Source organism: Oratosquilla oratoria, chromosome 3 (assembly GCF_046742065.1).
Source record: "Oratosquilla oratoria isolate Oo_2021 chromosome 3, ASM4674206v1, whole genome shotgun sequence".
Taxonomy (NCBI): Eukaryota; Metazoa; Arthropoda; class Malacostraca; order Stomatopoda; family Squillidae; genus Oratosquilla; species Oratosquilla oratoria.
Genome location: NC_134779.1, coordinates 28,106,014 through 28,121,013, shown reverse-complemented (window position 1 = coordinate 28,121,013; position 15,000 = coordinate 28,106,014).

Sequence of the window (15,000 nt, the reverse complement as noted above, 5' to 3'; positions counted from 1 at the left end):
ACTAGGAATAGACGAATAAAAGGAACTATTAAAGTAGTGGATATATGAAAAAAAAACAGATAAATCAAGGAATAAACGAATAAAAGGAACTACTAAAGTAGTAGATATATTAAGAAAAACAGATAAAACAAGGAATAGACGAATAAAAGGAACTGCTAAAGTAGTGGGTATATTTAAAAAATAAAAACAGATAAAACAAGGAATAAACGAATAAAAGGAACTGCTAAAGTAGTGGAAATATTAAAAAGAAGCAAAAAATAGATAAAACAAGGAATAAACCAATAAAATAAACTGCTAAAGTAGTGGGTATATAAAAGAAAAAAAAAACAGATAAAACAAGGAATAAACGAATAAAAAGAACCACTAAAGTAGTGGAAATATTAAAAAAATCAAATAAATCAGGGAATAAACGAATAAAAGGAACTGCTAAAGTGGTGGGTATATTTGAAAAAAATAGAAACAGAAGGAATAAACGAATAAAAGGAACTACTACAGTAGTGGAAATATTAAAATAAAACTGATAAAACAATAAATAAACGAACAAAAGGAACTGCTAAAGTAGTGGAAATATTAAAAAAAGATAAAACAAGAAATAAACGAATAAAAGGAACTACTAAAGTAGTGGAAAAACAGATAAAACAAGGAATAAACAAATAAAAAGAACTGCTAATGTAGTGGGTAAAGTAGTGGAAATATAAAAAAGAAACAGATAAAATAAAGAATAAACGAATAAAAGAAAATGCTAAGGTAGTGGATATATTAAAAAATACAGATAAAACAAGGAATAAACGAGTAAAAGGAACTGTTAAAGTAGTGGAACTATAAAAAAAACAGATAAAACAAGGAATGAACGAATAAAAGAAAAAGCTAAAGTAGTGGATATATTAAAAAATATACCAAATACAGATAAAACAAGGAATAAACGAATAAAAGGAACTGATAAAGTAGTGAAAAAAGCAGATAAAACAAGGAATAAACGAATAAAAGGAACTATTAAAGTAGTGTAAATATTAAAAAAAAAAGTCTAGGAAGAAAGACTGCAGTGGCAAGTCTGTATGATGAGAAGAGACGAGACACATGTGGGAGGGATGATAGAGATGCAGGTGGGGGGTAAGAAAGGAGGAGAAAGACCGAAATGGAGTTCAATGGAATATATGAGAGATGGCTTGAGAGGGGAATGGATGACAGAGGACGATGTTTATGACCGGCTTGGCCGAAGAATGTCTGAAATAGACATCTAAACCAAATATGAATGGAAGAATGTATAAAGAGAAAGACATTTTGAGTAACTTATTTCTTGTAAGCAAGTGACTTGAAACTTGCCTTATAAAGAACGAGTTTAAGATATAAGATAAACCCACTAGTAAATAATGTTTCCATTTGTTATCTATAACAAAAACATAGAAGTTATATATCTCGGTAGAGTGGATGTTAAATGAAGAATTTTTGTATCTCTTTAGCACAGGGATAATTGTGACCTACGTAAAATGCTCTGTTCTCAGCCAGGGAATGATAAACGTTTCTAATATATTACTAGAGTCAAAGAATGATATCTAAACCTACATGAACCACCAAACCTATTTTTGGGTTCACAAAACCCTTTTCTCCGTCTAAGCACAAACTTCTCCCATTTTGTTTTTCACATTATCCTGATCGTTTTAGTCTAACCCAGTCATACTCAACGGGAGCGATTTTTGAGCTGGGGGGGGGGCAAAAAACGTCACAGGTATTGCTTCTAACTGACAAATTTTAAACCTATAAAAGATCTAGCAACGAATCATCAGGCCCAAGGATCTCATTAAAAGACAACGTGAAGAAAACTTTTTAAATTAGTTGTTTATAATTGTTGCAATAATTTCTATTATTATTTTCCAATTAAGGGGGGCGATCCTTTTTTTTTTAATTGAAAAAGGGGCCGATATGGGTAAAAAGGTTAAGAAACCTTGGTCTAACCTTTATTTCTCTCCTGTCTCCGACTCCTCTCTTTTCTTCTTCTGACACTAGTTTGAGGTATTCCCGCTCTGAGCCGCACACGTCCCGCAGGGTACATGAAGGCTAGCCTTGACCATGACTTGTTTTTTTGTTTTTTCTTATTCATTCACTCATTCATTCATTCATTCATTCATTCATTCATTCATTCATTCATTCATTCATTCATTCATTCATTCATTCATTCATTCATTCATTCATTCATTCGTTCATTCGTTCATTCGTTCATTCATTCATTCATTCATTCGTTCATTCGTTCATTCGTTCATTCGTTCATTCGTTCATTCGTTCATTCGTTCATTCGTTCATTCGTTCATTCATTCATTCATTCATTCATTCATTCATTCATTCATTTATTCATTCATTCATTCATCCACTCATCCATCCATCCACTCATTCATTCATTCATTCATTCATTCATTCATTCATTCATTCATTCATTCATTCATTCATTCATTCATTCATTCATTCATTCATTCATTCATGTATTCTTTCATTTCATCTATCTTTCTTTCCTTCCGTTTTTCTTATTCATTCATTCATTCCCTCATTCATTCATTCATTCATTCATTCATTCATTCATTCATTCATTCATTCATTTATTCATTCATTCATTCATTCGTTCATGTATTCTTTCTTTCCCTCTATCTTTCTTTCCTTCCGTTTTTCTTTCTTTCATTTTTTCTCTTTACTTTTTTCCTTCCCTTCTTTCGTTGCATATTTCTTTCGTTCTTTAGCGCTTTCTTTCCTGCCTCCCTTCCTCCTTTCTTTCCTTCTTTCTTTCTTTCTTTCCTTCTCTCTTTATTTCCTTCCCTCTTTCCTTTTCTCATTTGTTTCTTTATGTTTGGAAGGATCTTTGCGTTGAAAAAAATATATACATATTTTTTCTTCCAAAGTTCTAAGCCCATAGATCATGTATATGTGTCATGTCCCCTACCCAGGAAGATAGACATCTGGGACACAAGTTACACGACCTAATGTTAGAATAATCCAGAAACGTGATCTTTCCCTAGATGGGGTACTGCGGACATCAAGGTTACAATATATGTCCACATTTCTTGGAAATTACTCTTGCAGTCGACATGACGTCACAGGAAGGACCGTGTGTCGTCAGTCATAAGCTCCGCCTTCCTACACGGGGGAAGGTTTTGTGTGTTTATATTTTGTTGGAGTACTTTGGGTGTTTGCCTTCTGATATGTGTGTTTTGTTTATATTGTTCCCATAGAGGTGATGAATTATGTATATGGTAGTTATTTGGTTAATATGGTGTTTATTGTCATACAATGTTGTACAGAAGTTTCGAATCCAAATTAAGAGTTTTGATAGTTCCGACTTTCAATAAGCTCCGTATTGGATACTGACTTCGTGACCTTTATATAATCAGTACCTTAGAGAGACCCTAATGACCCCACTACGGACAAGAGACACGCAAAAATATATCATAATTGACAACTAATTTCCATTAAAAAATGAAAATAAGTTTAACTTCTCTAGTACTTTTCCCGCTGTCTTTCTTAAACTTTTCTTTTAACATTTCTTTGACCAACTCAACGACGTGAAATTGTTTACATATAGGCGTTGTTTATCCACTACGAAACACTAATACCTTTTCATATAAACAAAACTTTTGTATAATTAAATCCTCTGTTCCCTCTCGTATGAATAAATTTCCCATAATGTAATCTCTAAAGTGTAACAGAAACACATAGAAGAGAAATAAAGTGGCTGAACTGTATGACATCAAGTTCAACTTTGAACACAGTTTTGGAATTTAGTTTCGAATACCTATATTTAACACTTCGAACTCTAGTGGCAATGATAATAATGGTAATGATGATGATAATGATAATAATGATGATAATAATTATGATAATGATAATGACGATAATAATAATGATGATAATAATAAGGATGATAATAATGATGATAACAATAATAATAACAATAATATTGATGATGATAATAATATAATAGTAATAATGATGATGAATGTACATATATATATATATATATATATATATATATATAATATATTTATATATATACATATATATATATATACATACATATATATATATATATGTACATATACAAATATATATATGCCTGTGCATATATATATATATATATATATACATATATATATACATATATATATATATACATATATATATATACATTTCGATTCCCGTCCAGGAATCGTCTTCCTGGACGGGAATCGAAACGTCGGGCAAATAAACCCTTCAATTGAATCTGGTGTTTACTGTTTTCCAATATGGATCCCAGATTCCAAATCTTCTCTTACATATATATATATATATATACATATATATATATGTATACAGATATGTATTATATATATATATATGTATATATATATATATATATATATATATATACTGTGTTGCAAGTGGAGTTCCTCAGGGTTCCGTTCTTGGGCCACTTCTATTCATAGTATATATAAATGATATAGACCATGGACTAAAATCTACTGTTTCCAAATTTGCTGATGATACAAAACTGTGCGGAGTGGCAAATGATCACTCAAACCAATTAGATATTCAAGAAGATTTAGATCAATTACAGCAATGGTCTGAAAAGTGGCTAATGAAATTTAACACAAGTAAATGCAAGGTAATGCACATAGGTAAAAATAACAGTAAGTACGATTACAAGTTATTTGGAAATTCATTAACAAAAGTGGATAGTGAAAAAGATCTCGGCGTAATTATCAGTAACGACCTCAAATCATCCAAGCAGTGTATTTCAGCCTTTGAGAAAGCAAATAAGATTCTAGGACTGATTGCGCGATCTTTTGATTTCAAAAGTCCATCACTCATTAACAAGCTATATAAATCGTTAGTTCGTCCACATTTGGAATATGCTGTTTCCGTATGGTCACCGAATCTCATTAAAGACATTGACAGATTGGAAAGAGTACAACGGCGAGCCACAAAACTGATTCCAAATATCAAAAATAAATCATACGAAAATCGACTAAAACATATGAATCTGTTTTCCCTAAAAAAGCGTAGACTCAGAGGTGACTTGATACAGGTCTTTAAAATTCTAAAGGGAATTGACAACATCAAAAGTGACCAAATTTTTACATTGAATGCGAATCAGACAAGAAACAATGGTCTCAAACTGTCCGGAAATAGATTCAATTTGGAAGTAGGTAGAAACAACTTTGCCAACCGTGTAGTTAATGAATGGAATAAACTTCCTGCACAGGTAGTGCAATGTAGTTCAGTTCAAAGCTTTAAGAATCATTTAGATAAATACCTAAGTAAGATGCTGTAATGATTATAATTTATCTTATATTATTTGTTTTTGTTTTGTTATCATTTATCTGTCTGATTCTGATTTACTATTAGTTATATGTCAATTTATTATTATTTACTATTTACCTGTTTGTTTATTATTTAACTATACCTATGCATTTATTTATGTATTTTATTTGTTATTTACATTATCATAGTTTTTATTTGTTATTTTATTATTAATATGATTTTTTTTTCTCGCATCCGACCTAGATATGGATCAAAAGGTCTCCTGTCGGCATGCTCCGCCTTTATAATCCTTTGTAATATATGTATATATATATGTATATGTATACATATATACATATATATACATATATACTGCAATATATATATATATATGTTGAGACATTCTGGCAGGGGAAAAGCGTAAACACCAGACTCAAAGCATACCTGTGAATCTAGTCAGAAATAAACTCAGACTAAGACTTACTCCCACTTACGTGTATGTATATATATATATATATATATATATATATATATATATATATATATATATATATATATATATAAATATATATATATTATATGGATGTACACGTACGCAGTTTTGGTTCCGTGGGTGAATTGTACTTAAGTTCGAAAAATACTTAATTACCAGTCTTGCTCTTTGTATCCATAATGACCTTAATATACTTGATCTAGAATATCTCTCTATATTCCAGTCCGCGCGTTTTCAGGCTATTTCAGAGCCAAAGTCTGAAAGACACGTTTGATCCTGTGTGGGTGGCGGAGGGTGATGGAGGGTGGTGGAGGGAGGAGGAGAGGTCAGAGAGTTACGATGCTGGAAGTTCTCAAAGTTCTCTTCGAAGTACCAGAACTCAAGAGTTTGTTATGTGAAATTTTCTGGCGGTAAATCTCTCGAAGAGGAAGAAGGATCTCGCTGATGAAATAGAAGAGGAGGAGGAAGAGGAGGAGAAGGAGGAAGAGGTGGAGGAAGGAGGATCTCGCTGGTGAAAAGGAAGAGGAGGAAGAGGAAAAAGAGGAAGAGGAGGGAGGGTCGCGCCGGTGAAAAGGAAGAGGAGGAAGAGGAAAAAGAGGAAGAGGAGGGAGGGTCGCGCCGGTGAAAAGGAAGAGGAGGAAGAGGAGGAAAAAGAGGAGAAGGAAGGAGGATCTCGCTGATGAAATAGAAGAGGAGGTGAAAGGAGGAAGAGGAGGAGGAAGGAGGATCTCGCTGATGAAAGGGAAGAGGAGGAAGAGGACGAGGAGGAGGAAAAGGAGGAGGAAGAGGGAGGATCACGCGGGTGAAAAGGAAGAGGAGGAAGAGGAGTAGGAGGAGGAGGAGGAAAAATAGGAGGAGGAAGGAGGATCGCGCTGATGAAAAAGAAGAGGAGGAAGAGAAGGAGGAGGAAAAGAGGAGGAAGAGGAGGAGGAGGAAAAGAGGAGGAAGGAGGATCTCGCTGATGAAAAGGAAGTGGAGGAAGAGGAGGAAGAGGAGGAGGAGGAAGAGGAGGAGGAGGAAGAGGAACCACCTGGAAGATGGTGAACCAGCTGAATGAGAGAGAACCAGCCAAAGAACAAGAAAAAAAAAAATGAAGGAAAACGTGTGGAGGGACGAGCACCCACGGAAGTGAGATAAACAACTCGAAGAGAAAAGAAATCCATCTGGAGTCTGAGGAACCAAAAAGGGGAACCATCCAGAGAAGAGAGAACTTCCAGGATGATGTAGAGTCTCCTAGAAGAGGGAGAACAATCGGAAGGAAAAGGAAGAACTAGCTGAAGAGAAAGAGGAACCAGCCAAAGAGGAGGACGAGTCACCCAACAGACGAAGAATCACCCTCAGGAATACGAAGAAGAGTCTCCCAACAGACGAAGAATCACCCTCAGGAATACGAAGAAGAGTCTCCCAACAGACGAAGAATCACCCTCAGGAATACGAAGAAGAGTCACCCAACAGATGAAGAATCACCCTGAGGAATACGAAGAAGAGTCTCCCAACAGACGAAGAATCACCATGAGGAATACGAAGAAGAGTCACCCAACAGATGAAGAATCACCCTCAGGAATACGAAGAAGAGTCACCCAACAGACGAAGAATCACCCTGAGGAATACGAAGAAGAGTCTCCCAACAGATGAAGAATCACCCTGAGGAATACGAAGAAGAGTCTCCCAACGGACGAAGAATCATCCTGTGGAATACGAAAAAGAGTCTTCCAACAGACGAAGAATCACCCTGAGAAATACGAAGAAGAGTCTCCCAACAGACGAAGAATCACCCTCAGGAATACGAAGAAGAGTCACCCAACAGACGAAGAATCACTCTGAGGAATACGAAGAAGAGTCTCCCAACAGATGAAGAATCACCCTGAGGAATACGAAGAAGAGTCTCCCAACGGACGAAGAATCATCCTGTGGAATACGAAAAAGAGTCTTCCAACAGACGAAGAATCATCCTGAGGAATACGAAGAAGAGTCTCCCAACAGACGAAGAATCACCCTGAGGAATACGAAGAAGAGTCTCCCAACAGACGAAGAATCACCCTCAGGAATACGAAGAAGAGTCACCCAACAGACGAAGAATCACCCTGAGGAATACGAAGAAGAGTCTCCCAACAGACGAAGAATCACCCTGAGGAATACGAAGAAGAGTCACCCAACAGACGAAGAATCACCCTGAGGAATACGAAGAAGAGTCTCCCAACAGACGAAGAATCACCCTGAGGAATACGAACCAGCCATAGTAGGGAGAGGGACCCGAAGAAGAAAGAGACTTTTGGAAAATCAAGGAATACCATAAGAACATAAGAATGAAGGAGACTGCAAGAGACCACAAGTTCTACACTAAGCACTTCCATATCCATTACCACCTGTCATTCCCGTAGAAGAAAGAGCCTTTTGGAAGAGGAGGGAAGATCATAAGAACATAAGAATGAAGGAGACTGCAAGAGACCATAAGGCCTACACTAGGCAGTTCCATGTCCATTACCACCTGCCATCCCCATCTATAAAGTTGTCTAACCGTTTCTTAAAACAACCGATAGTTTCAGAACTCACTACATGGTTACTAAGTCTATTCCATTCGTTGATCACTCAGTGGAGAGGGCTGTTGGAAAGAGGAGGAGTAGGAACGACCTTTGGGAGGAGAGGAAAACCGTCTGGAGGAGAAGGAACTACCTGAAGAAGGAATGAAAACTACAATTAGAAGGAAGGAAGAAGGGCTGTATGGAGTTCCATTTTACCCAGAACCTATCCCATCTGATGTGACCAGGTTGAAGGGTTTAGATGCCTATATATGAAAAGATGACTGACTCACTAATTGACTCATTAACTGACAGACTCACTGACTCACTGACTGACTCAATAGCTCATTTGCTGACTGACTGACTTATTGGCCGACTGACTGACTGATTCACTGACCGACTGACTGATTCACTGACCGACCGACTGATTGATTCACTGACCGACCGACTGATTGATTTACTGACCAACTGACTGATTGATTGACTGACCGACCGACTGACTGACTGACTGACTGACTGACTGACTGACTGACTGACTGACTGACTGACTGACTGACTGACTGACTGACTGACTGACTGACTAACTGAACGACTGAAGGACTTACTGACTGGATGACTGACTGACTGACTGACTGTGTGTATGTCTCACTTGGTGAGTATTTGAGTGAACACATTCGGCCACTAAAAAAAAATCACCTTTGCACTTTCAAATGTCATAAGTCGAAAAACAAGTTATTATTATGACACTGTGACGTATCGCGCTAACAGTAACTCGGAAATAATCTTCCTTGTATTTTTTAACATAACAGGATTTTTTTTTATTGTAACGTGATGACTACAAATGGGTCTTCTCTTCCTTTGAGACAAAAGAGGGCAGTGAGTATCTTGAGTGTAAAACACGACTGGAACAAATTGGAAATATATGAGTTTTCACTTCAAAAGCACAACGCTTCTTTGTCTTTCCTTTACTCCGTACATCATCACACTGATGTGCTTTTGAAAGAACATGTTTTTCGGTACTAATAAGCTATACTGGGTAACGAAATTTGCTTACTAGGGAAGTATTATATCCAAGTGAACCATGGCGGTAGTGTCTATGGATGAGAAGGCACTCCTAGGTGGTAAGAAACCCCGAGACGTTTGACGTAAGACCGTCCTGTCTTAAGTCCGGAGATCAGGCAACGGCCAACGCACTCGGTCATAAAAGTTTGTATGTTTGTCATTCGAGTCTCCATCCTTTCTGGATGATGTGTTATTTGGTTGTGAACTGATTTAGTTACATACCAATCGCACTGTTGTGTTGTGTATGTGATAATTGTCAGAAACCTCCACACAAACTCGCCTTCAGAGAGGGTGACGTATGGTTGACGGTTGCCAAGAAACATTATAACAGTGGTATTCTTAAAGAAATATATTCCTTATATAAATCTTACATAAATCCTTGAAAGGGAACTATTTATATAAAGAAAGATTTTTTTTTTAAGAATACCACTGTAAGATTCTTACGGTGGCATTCTTGAAAAAAAAAAATTCCTTATATAAATCTTTCCCTTCCAAGGATCTATGTAAGATTTATATAAGAAAAGATTTTTTGTAAAGCATACCACCGTTAGACTCTTCTTTGCTATGACTAAGATTAAGTGCTTGAAGGGAGTTTCAATCGATTGAGATCCCATTTACAAAGGAGTTCAGTATAGCAAACTGAATGTAACTATGTTCCCATAGCCAGAACGTAATTGATAAAAATCGAATACGCAAATACGCGTAAAGTCGAGCTCAAAATTTCTTGCAGAAAAAGATAGATAAAGATAACATTATGCACTCTAGACGTCGGGTAGAACGAAAGATACGTCGCGGAATTCTGGACAAAACGAAAGTTACGATCAAAGTTGTGTGTGATATAGTGAAGCATGATAATGTGTGAAAGTCGAGTTGATCTAATTCGATGAAGACTGCGTGGGTTTTCAGCCTGTGTGCGGTTGTGTTCATTAGTCTTTGTCTGAAAGTAAAAATCCTCAAACACTGACAATGCCGACTGCGTGGAAGGTCTCTGTGTGCATAATTGTGTTCATAATTGTATTCATATCAAAGGTGCTGAAACACTGATAGCGTAGATTAAAAAAAGAAAAGAAATATATAGATATATATATATGTATATATGCATATTTATATATATGTTTGTATATGTATGTATATATATTTATATATATGTATGTATATGTATATATATATATATATATATATATTATGTATGCATGTATATTCATATATATGTATATTTATGTATATATGTATATATATATATATATATATATATATATACATTATATATATACATATATATATATACATTATATAACATATATATATATATATATATATATATATATATATGTGTGTGTGTGTGTATGTTTATGCATATATATGCATATATATATATTCATATATATGTATATATATATATATATATATATATGTGTGTATGTTTATGCATATATATGCTATATATATGTATATATATATATATATATATATATATATATGTGTGTATGTTTATTTATATATATGCATATATATATATATTTATATATATATATATATATATATATATATATATATATATGCAAAACCCCATAAAACACGTAAGTTCAGTGAAATCGTAAGTTGATAACCAGATAGAATAGATAGATGTCCAATGAGATACCGAGCAACAGTTGTTGACACTGTAGAGACCAAGAGTTTTGCCTCAGTTGAATAAAATCACCTGACGACATAGTAAACCTGGAGGTCGGGTAACACAGATGAGTTATTAGACGAAGAGTAACGAGGTAAAAAATTTAACATAGGTTATTTTTTTATTTCATTTATTTCATTTCATTTTGTTTTATTTTTACTTTTATTTTTATTTTCTATTTTATTTTTTATTTCTATTTTATCTTATTTTGTTTTATTTTATTTTATTTTATTTTATTTTATTTTATTTTATTTTATTTTATTTTATTTTATTTTATTTCATTTCATTTTATTTTACTTTTTTATTTTTCCATCTTATTTCATCTTACTTTATTCTATTTTATTTATTTTAACTTATTTTGTTATTATTTTTTATTATTTTTTCCTGATTGATTTATAAAAAAGAGGCGTTTACCACGCTTCCATAACCTACAGATTTTTTTGGGAGACTAATTTCAGTGTATTTTGTTCAGTTTAGATGCGTCTCTATAGTAAAAAGAACAGTCAAATTTTGGAAGTGACACAAAAGTGAACGAAATGTTTCGTTCAGAAAGCTTCACCACACGCGAAACTACGGAATTATTTATCTTTTTTCACAGAAATATGATTTTTGGCTATTAGTCAATGAAAAAATCATAAATATTCATGTAATCTAAAAGGTACAACCACCTCTTTATGACCGAAACTTTCTGAATATCATTGTGTTGTTCATGTACCTGAATGTACTATCAGGAATGCCTGGACCTGACCGATGATATATGGAACAACTCCATTATAGCTTTCATTGCAGAGTATCTCGTAGTATTTTCCTATACAGTGGTTCTAATACGCTGTAGATCAATGCCGAATGTCCGAAACATTATGAGAAATGTTTTGATGTGGTTATGTGAATGAAGGTATGCGGTTATTTGTGTTCTGCCACTCATTGCAAGAAACGTTTAGTCAGTAAACGTATTAGTGGGAAACGTACCGACGTAATATAGGTAATACGTTACCGGTGACTTATTGGTAATATGTTACCAGCAAACAAAGGAGAGTAATTTTTTGTCGTTGATTTATTTTGTTTATTTTATTTGCACTTTATGGTATATACACAAGCACGCTCACGCATTCACGCACACGTACACACACACACACACACACACACACACACACACACACACACACACACACACACACACACACACACACACACACACACACACACACACACACACACACACACACACACACACACACACAAACACGACTCGTGGCGCAGTGGTAGAGTTCCCGGCTGCCACTACGGAGGTCCGGGTTCGAATCACGCCCAGGGCTGAAGTAATTCCAGTATCGCTGCGCTGCGAGTCGTTACTCCAACTCTCGTGGGAGGGGAGTTAGGGGTGTGTGTGCGTGTCAAGTCAAAGCAATACCTATAGATCGGTCATACGAGGTAGTGAGCCCTGAGCTCTCTTCCTCGAGGGAAATAGCTGTTGATCACGAGTCCAACACGTGACCCAAGACCATGGTGAATGCACACACACACACACACACACACACACACACACACACACACACGGCTCGGTGGCGGATTGGTAAAGCACTGGCCTCACAAGCCAGAGAACCGGGGTTCGATTCCCCGGCCGGGCGGAGATAAGTTGGGTTTGTCTCCTTTCACGTGTAACCCCTGTTCACCTAGCAGTGAGTAGGTACAGGACGTTAGTCAAGGAGTTGTGACCTTGCTGTCCCGGTGTGTGGTGTGTGAGTGGTCTCAGACCTACCCAGAGATCGGCAAATAATGAGCTCTGAGCTCACTGCCGTAGGGTGGTGTCTGGCTGTCTCGACAGAGACTGCAGCAGATCCGAGGTGAAAAAGGTGAATACACACACACACACACACACACACACACACACACACACACACACACACACACACACACACACACACACACACACACACACACATATCTTGCTGGTGTAGTGGCTAGCGTCAACGCTTGTTACTCTTAAGTACCGAGATTGTGTTTCATTCTTTGCGTGAATTCATTTCTGTACTTCAAGCTGTTTCTGCACCTTTGAGTAAAATGATGAATATGTGGTATAAGGTTACAGGATTGTCCACATATCGGGCCATAAGAGAGACATGGAGCTGTCATCGGAGAGGATGATAGCTGTCAATCACGTGTCCAGCTTGTGATCCAAAACCATAATGAATTTCACTCTGATACGCGCGCGCGTACACACGTACACACACACACACACACACACACACACACACACACACACACACACACACACACACACACACACACACACACACACACACACACACACACACACACACACACACACACACACACACACACACACACACACACACACACACACACACTCAAACAGTTATAAAATTGTCATATATAGCATACTACCTCATGGCTACCTAAAACCTGTTTACTTTAGCAAAATAGAATATCAGGGAGATCCTGTATCGTCTACAACTTTGCTCACAAAATTTGTGTTTATGTTCTCAATGTGTCTGCAAGAATCTCCCATTGGCGTAGGATAAGAATGCCGTCACTAAGTTCCCGTTATGTAAGAAATATCTAAGACGAAGTGAAGGAACAATTATTTTTTTTCTTTTATAATTTTTCTATCACGAAGTATCTAAACCGAAAAAAGCAAAGAAGGTATAGAAGTCAAAGAAGAAATCGATGAAGAAGACAAAGAAGAAAATGAAAACGAAAGCGAAGAAAATGACAAAGAATGAGATGCATTGCTTCTTGAACTTTGGATAGTTCTTCAAGTTCTTTGGTTTGAAAAAGCCTTGCAATGGAAGAACGACGAAATAACATAGTGATACTTGTGCCTTCAATTGCTTTTCGATTTCTTTGATCTGGGTTTGTTTGTAAACTGAAGAAGGAGAAATAATACATTGATACGTGAGTCTTTGATATTTTTTAAAATTCTTTGATGAAGAGACGTCTGAAACTGAAGAAGGAAAGAGAGAAAAAAAGGGAAAGGGAGAGGAAGAAAAGGAGAGCAGAAAAGGAGAATAGCAAAGGGAGAAGAAAAAGAGAGAGAGGAAAAGAGAGGAAGAAAAGGAAGAAGGAAGGGTAGAAGAAGAAAAAGAATTTGAAGATGAAGATGAATTTGACGACAATGACGATGTCGATGGCGATGGCAAAGAAGAAGAAGAGCAAAAATGGGAGAAGAGCAAAAGAAAAAAAAAGAAGAGGAAGAGGAAGAATTGTAAGAAGAAAAATGGAAAAAAGAGGAAAACGAAAAAGAGAGAGAGAGAAAATAAAAAGAATAAAACAATACACTGATACACCCCACGACAGTTCCTCGAAATCATCGATATGGAACTCCCTCTTAACCGGAAAAGGGGAAAATAAAAAAGAGAAAGAAGGGTTTCGAGGTCATCCAGTCGGCGCTAAGTCATTTGAGAAATTGGAATGGAGGAAACATCGACATAGCTTCTGCAAACAGCTGGAAGCCCGGCAAGCTCATCTCAGCAGCTGCTGTCGTTTTATTTGGAAAGATGAGCTGCGTAGCGACTGCAGCGGAATGCCGCGAGGTCTGGCATGCTCCTTCAACAGCAGGAGATGAAGAATGTCCTTCTTAACAACGGGAGATGAAGAATGTAGCTCCTAACTCTCGCGGTCCTCGTGAACTTCTCTGAGGTACACACGGATTGCAAAGGTCGCCGACAACTCTTGTGATGATGATGGTGGTGGTGGTGGTGATAATGATGATGATGATGATGATGATGATGATGATGATGATGATGATGATGATGATGGTGGTGGTGGTGGTGATGGTGGTGATGATGATGATGATGATGATGATGATGATGATGATGATGATGATGATGATGATGATGATGATGATGATGATGATGATGATGATGATGGTGGTGATGATGATGATGATGATGATGATGATGGTGGTGGTGGTGATGGTGGTGGTGGTGATGATGATGATGATGATGATGATGATGATGATGATGATGATG